Source organism: Cricetulus griseus, chromosome 4 (genome assembly GCF_003668045.3).
Source record: "Cricetulus griseus strain 17A/GY chromosome 4, alternate assembly CriGri-PICRH-1.0, whole genome shotgun sequence".
Classification (NCBI taxonomy): domain Eukaryota; kingdom Metazoa; phylum Chordata; class Mammalia; order Rodentia; family Cricetidae; genus Cricetulus; species Cricetulus griseus.
Window position 1 is genome coordinate 199,447,115 of NC_048597.1, and position 7,168 is coordinate 199,454,282.

At 44.6% G+C, this 7,168-nt stretch overlaps 1 non-coding gene across 1 annotated transcript; it reads right to left on the reverse strand.

Annotated features, from left to right (window-relative positions):
* Positions 1-73, reverse strand: Trnak-cuu. The gene has a single exon. It is a non-coding gene; the product is annotated as a tRNA-Lys (tRNA).
* Positions 74-7,168: the final 7,095 nt, after the last annotated feature.

A 7,168-nucleotide genomic window follows, 5' to 3' on the forward strand; every position in this document is an offset into this window, starting at 1 on the left:
CGCCCAACGTGGGGCTCGAACCCACGACCCTGGGATTAAGAGTCCCATGCTCTACCGACTGAGCTAGCCGGGCAGTCGGACAGGACTCTTTTCTAGGTCCTTTCAAAGGAATGACATTATTTTAGTTTGCTTTAGGTGGTGTATCACATGTTAAAAATATCTTTTGCGAGCTTTTCTTTCTTCTTTTCTTTCTTTTTTTTTTTTTTTGTAAAATATTTCTCGAAACTAATTGTATTTTGTTTCTGCTTCCGTGCACCCAAACTTTTGCTGTTTAATTAAAAAAAAAAGTCTAAACGGCCCTCTAGCGGTCGGAATCTCCTGTTCTGTTCCTGCCGGCTTGGGTGTCTGACATCTAGAAGTTTCCCGCGCTGCGGGGAGCTGGGCGTGTGCTCCTCACGCGCGGGAACCAAAGCAGCTCCACCAAAATCCGGCGAACCCGCAGCACCACGCAGGTAACTAAGAGCTGGCGACGTGGTTCAGTGGTAGGGACCTTCCCAGCCCCAGCTAACCGGTACTTGAGTTCGGTCCCTGGGACCCCTATGGCGGCAGGAGAGAACCGAGTGCTGTATGCGTGCACACACACTTGTAGTTTAAAATACATTTGAAAAAGAAGCTAACAGAACTTACAAGGCGCAGGAAGCTTAAAAAGACACAAGATTCAGAAGACCCTGCCTTCCCCAAGGAGTTCCTGAGTCCTGAGTCCTCACCCAAACTGGGATGGGCTTTGGGTCACCCACACTTCTGCAAGTAACACCAATACATTCACCAAGCTGAACTTTGGCGCCGTGAGTCTGTCGGCTGGTGCTCATCAAAACAGACATTTATTCATGGATCCCGGGAAAAGCTACACAACGCTTTCTAAATAAAGAATATCGACTGGTTAAACCGTGGCAGGAACAGTAGGTGAACTATTCCCACAAGTTTCTAATTTACCCTCCTAATCTAGAAATAGAACATCAATGAGAAAATGTGTCGTCATTAGTGACGCCATACAAGGTCAACGGTAATTCTTCTCAGTTATATATGGATACCTTACGTATTTACTGAGAAGAATGAAGAGATTGCTTGCCTGTGCTGGCATTAAAGGCATGCGTGAGGCACCACCACCAGGCCAGAAATAGTTTATTGGGATCCACCCACCTTTAGATCTGAATGTTCGTTTACAGGAAACAAAAGGGAATGCGGTAGAGAAATAATATAAACTGTTGCTTTTGGGGCTTACTTTGTTCTTTTGAAATAGGAACTCGCTATGACCCAGACAGGCCTCGAACGCAGAGGTTTGCCTGCTACCTCTGCCCTCTGGGTGCCGGGGTTGAAGGGGTGGGCCACCACATCCAGCCTCAGTTTGGTTTTGATGGCTAGAAATCAAACCCAGACCCGCCTGCATGCTAGGCAGTCACTGAGGGACACAGAGCCCCAGCCCATTACTACGTCTTTCCCCATGATTTCTGCTAGATTTAAAAAAAACCAGACAAATTGGTTATGGAAAGATTTGGGAATCAACTGGAGAAATTTGATAGAATGTAAAAGATGAGCTAGAGATTTGGTGAAACGGAAAAGTGTAGATGTTTGACTGAATGAGAGCAGACTGCTGAATAAAATGTCATCTTGCATTGAAATGAAAATATTGTCGAGGCATGGCTAACGCCTTTAATCCCAGCACTCAGGAGACAAAGGCAGGTGGATCTCTGAGTTCGAGGGCAGCCTGGTCTACAGAGACACACACACACACACACACACACACACACACACACACACACACACACACACACCAAAAACAAAACACAAAAAAACCCTCAAGCAAACAAAAAGAAAACAAAACAAAATAAAAGATAGTTTTAAAAGACTCTATATAAAGACTGATACCTAGGTGAATATAAAGAGTTAACTTTTTTTTTTCTTTTTGGTTTTTCGAGACAGGATTTCTCTGTGTAGCTTTGGAGCCTATCCACACTCGCTCTGGAGACCAGGATGGCCTCGAACTCACAGAGATCTGCCTGCCTCTGCCTCCCAAGTGCTGGGATTAAAGGTGTGCGCCACCAATGCCCAGCTAACTTTGTTTTCTTTCGAGTTTTCTAAAACACACACATACACACATATACATGTTTCTGAAGAAAAAAAAAGTGGTTTTTAATTTTTTTTTGAGTGGATGACAAAAGGAAGGGAGACCATTAAAACTTTAAATGTGGCCAACAATTAGGTTCACATAAATGAGACCCAGAAATTCTGAATACTTTGTATGTAGAAGTGGACTCTAAATCTGGCTTGAGCCTTCCTGGCATCAAGGAAGAGGAGAGGAAGAGGAAAGAGGGAAAGCTGATATAGTTCTTTATGTTCATAATTCCCTTAGGTTAGTTCACATGACTAAGTTCTATCCCCGAAGGTTCCAGGACCAAAAGGAGTCAACTATAAGATCTCGTCATTTCACAATTTAATAATAATAATTTAGTAATAATAATAAACCAACATACAGGTTATAAGACACCATAATATTTCCTTCACCCCCTCTAATTTGGCACTTGTTCTCATGTATCCTAGACTATCCTTACCCTAAGCAGTCCTGACCTTGAACTTCTTATCCTGCTGCCTCTACCCGCCTGAGTGCAGGGAATACAAACATGTATCACGAATGCCCAGTTTCACATAGGGCTGGACATACAGCCTAGGGCTTCCTGAACACATGAGGCACGTGGTCTACCAACTGAGCCACATCCCTAGACTCTCAGTAAATTGACTTCCATTGAGAGACCTGTACCATCTTCTGGTGTCACTGAGAGGAGATCTGTGAATCCCCATGGACTCCCATCTCCTTCTCCCGTTTTGACACATAACAGCCATGACTACACCAGATGCCTTAGAGATCTGGGTAGATCTTGGTAGCCAGCTTGAACTTTCTAACAAGACCCTCCAAGGACGCCTTAGGATGGAGCCCCAGGTCCATACTCTTTACCAGAGCTTATGTCCAGTGCACTCTAGTGTCAACCTTTCTGCATTTATCCACATTGTTACCTCCCACCTGTGGGGTCCCCTTTTTCATCACTGTTCATTGACCATGAGGACAAAAGGGCAGAAGCCACAGCAAAAAGCTTTGTACTTGGACTTTGAACATGATGGAGATAGCTCTCTGGGAGACAGTCAGTGAGTCAGCACAACTTTATTCCTGAGTACAGGGGAATATATAGGATTAGGGTGGTAGCTGGGGAAAATGCTAATTTGTATCAGATGGCACACTCCTATCATATAGCTGGATTAGTGGCAGCACAGCCCCATGAAAGCAGCTAGAGCATTTTATTTAATTACCATGTGGGCAGCAGGGGAAGAGCATTTGCAGGGAACTGTGTCAAGGGTCATTTTTGAGATAAATCAGCCATCCTGGACTACAGACATCCTCCAGATAAGGCTAGGTAGAGAGCAGGAAGCCCCTCCCCTGTGGAGGGAGAGAGTCCTCCATATTGTTCTGAGCCCTGGGAGAGCTGCTAAACTATGGTAGACTGCAACCTCTGACCAGTAGGGACTTACAACATCTCCCTGTGTTTTATTTTATAATGGAGAGGTGTCATCAAAAGCGTTGAGGAATCTGTTGTCTGCATCAGAAGGGTCCAGGGCTTGGTAGTGAACCATGGCCTGATTGGTGCTGATTTTAGCAACGGTGGTAATCTGCCACCGGAGGAACTGAGTAAGTCAGGGGGGCAAGCATGAAAATAAAACACAGCATAATTAGAGGACTGATAAGGGGCAGGAGCCAGGAAAACAAGGGGTTATTGAACCAACTAAGTTGCTCTTTTGGCTGGAACTTTGAAAGCAGATCTTTGTGGTGTTTTTGAGGGTATTGACATTAGTTTCAACCACATTTGACTCATTTACATAGAAGCAACATTCTTCCCCCAATATCAAGCAAGTCCGCCTCTGTCTAGCAGTTGTTAGGTCTAGTCCTTTTCTGTTTTGGAGCACAACCCCAGCAAGAGAGGGCATCTGTCTTTGGAGTGACTCCATGCTCTCAGTTGTAGATGTCATGGCCTGATCCAGTCTGTGTCAGAAGTCTCCACCCAGAAGATTCTCCTGAACATTGGCAGTTGCTGCAGCTCCAGCAGATACAAGGGAGATGACAAGTTCTATTCCTACCAGTAAGGGAAGGAATATCTGTTGTCTTTATCTGGTTTATAGCAGCAGTGCTGTCTCTTCTTCCTCCTGTAGATAAACCTGTGAAATAATCACAACAGAGGTGCAAATCCTGACAGGGAGTTGTCTGTGCAGGGGGTTATCTTTCCCTTACAACAAAGGAAGAAAGGAGGTGGTGTGCAGTGTAAGCCAGGAAAGGTTTGATTGACTGCACATTTGGTGATCTGTAGATATAAGATGGGGAGAAAGATAGAGGGGGTAAAATAGGTATTTTTCACAAAGGGAATATCATGAAGGTCTAGGAGGATGTCATCTCTCTTGGCCGACATTGTTACAGAAGTATTTGTGGGTACTGATGCAAGTAGGGGCGGGTACTACTTGCAAAAGGGATGAGGGGCATTTGGATATTCGGTGAATGGGAGGAGATCAGCAGCAACATATTGAATGTATAGACTCCAGGACGTTGCCCACCTTATTTGTTCTTCCGTTTGTTTTTCCTACAGAACAATGTTATGATGAGATAAGACAGAGTTAACTGCAGGTACAAGCTGTCAGGAGATATGAATGTCAGGAGAGGGGTATCTAGTGAAGGTAAGGCCACCTTGAAGAATTTGCCCATCACTCCTGCGCACTGGTGCTGGCACTTGGGTATACAGGAAACATGTGAGCATTTGGCATCCCAGTAGTGGGCAGTCTCCTGTCCCAATCATTTTATTCCTCCCTGTTATGTTTCCCTGACATAAAACCATCAGAGCGGAGTATTAGGGAGGGTAGGGCTAGCTGAAGCATTGCTACTTAGCAGGGTACAGCCCCCATATTAGATGTTCCACAAAACCACCTACTTTGAAACCTCTGGGAGACCAAAGCACTTCTCCTTCCTTTGGGTGTGCATCCCTCCTGTCCTTTCTCAGTGGCACCCTGAATCCTGGTCAGGAGACATGTCCTCCAGGAAGGCTTTACTGTCTACCTTGATGGCAAGCCGGTGGATCTGGGTGCTTAGAACACTTGGTTTCTCCAGGTGGCTCAGAGCTCAGGTAGATGAGGCTCTTTGTTTTCACCCTTTGGTGGTCTGTCCTCCAGTGACTTGTCCCTGCACACCCACAGTTGATGGTGCACTCTTCTGATTCAACATTGATTCTATGCTATGGTGTAGAGAAAAAGCACACCAAGATACTGGCCTAAAACCACCAGCGTTCAGATTCACATCTGCTACTCTTTCTAAATCATTTACTTTATTTTATGTGCACGAGTGTTCTGGCTGCATATATGTATGTGCTCCACTCCTATGACTGTACCTGAGGAGTTCAGAAGATGATGTCTGACTACCTGGAACACTAGTTAGGGATGGCTGTAATCTACCACGTGGGTGCTGTGAACTAAACCTGGGTCCTCTGAAAGCAGCAAGTGCTCTTAACAGCTAAGCCATCTTTCCAGTGCCTATACCCTCTTTTTATTTGTTAGAATACAAAGTATTGGGCATCAACATGGCATCTTCACACATATGGGCCATTGTATTTTGTTTTCATTCATTCCTCTCCCGCACTGTCCTTCCCTGTGCCCCTCTCCTCTCTCTCTTCAGTTAGTCTCCCCTTCTTTTACAATTCATGTATTTTACTAGCTTTTCTATTTTCTACCTCCCTCAGATCTTTTCTTCCTCTTTCATGATCCCCTTTCCAGTTTTGCAACCTGCACATGCACATATATAAATACTCACAGAACTGTATAGTTTAAAAGGGTTAATTTTGTGATATGTTTTTAGTTTTGAAAAAGGCTTTCACTATGTTGCTCACACTGGTTTCAAACTCTTGGACTCACTTGATCCTTTTACCTGTGATGGGACCATGGGCAGCACTGGACCATGGGACCATGTGTGTTATCACATCTATTTTTATATCTATCTATCTATCTATCTATCTATCTATCTATCTATCTATCTATCATCTGTTTTTCAAGAAATAGTTTCTTTATGTAGCTCTGGGACTCTTTCTCTAGACCAGGCTGGCCTTGAACTCACAGAATCTACCCACCTCTGACTCCTGTGTGCTGGGATTAAAAGCATGAATCACTACAACCTGGCTTGCTTTATTTATTTTTAAGGTTGTGTGATCGTTTGAATAAGAATGGCCTCAAAACTCATATGTTTCAATGCTTGGTCCCTAATTGGTGGAACTGTTTAAGAAGGATTAGGAGGTGTGTCATTGGAGGTGGGCTTTGAGGCTTCAAAAGCCAAATGCCATGCCCACCTGGAACTTGCTCTGTAGACCAGGTTGACTTCATAGAGATCCATCTACCTCTGCCTCTGGAGTTCTGGAATTAAAGGCGTGCACCACCACCACCTGGCTTACTCTTTCTTTTATAAGCTGCCTTAGTTGTGGTGTTTTATCTCAGCTACAGAAAAACAACTAATATGGGCTACTTATCACATTTTAAATTATTTTGTGTATTGTGGGGGACTGAATGATTCTGTTATGGAATATTTTGGGGCCCAGTCTCTAGTTCCAGTAAACATGGAGCACCGGAAAGCTCCCGCCTCAGGATTGTATTGTTAATGCCAGTAAGGCTACTATTGCTTAACATGGCCTCAGGGTAATATGCCTCTTATTTACATCTGTATGTGCCTAAGCATCTGAATAGGCCCTCACCTGGGCAGAGGAGCGAGAGGTGTGTGAGTAACTTGTGAGGACGGAAGGTTAGGAGATAGGGGCAAGTGACCAGAGGAGAGAGGGAACAAAGAGAGGAATGGTTCCCTCGTGGTATTGGCAGGATGGTTAAGAAACACCAGAAAAGATGGCTAATAAAGAAATGACTCTAGTTCTACAACATGGAATTGAGAGCTCTCTGAAGATGACAAGATGCCTGTGTTTGATCTTTATCGCCGTTGGGTTGCTGGGAGCTTCCAGGTCCACACACCCCCACTCAGGCCGAACCTCATGGCTGTCATGGGTTAAAGCTGAGACAAGCCAGGTCACAACAGTATATGGGGAATGGTTGTGCCATATGGAAGTCAGAAGACAAAATTCTGAGAGCTAGTTCTCTTCTTCCACCATGT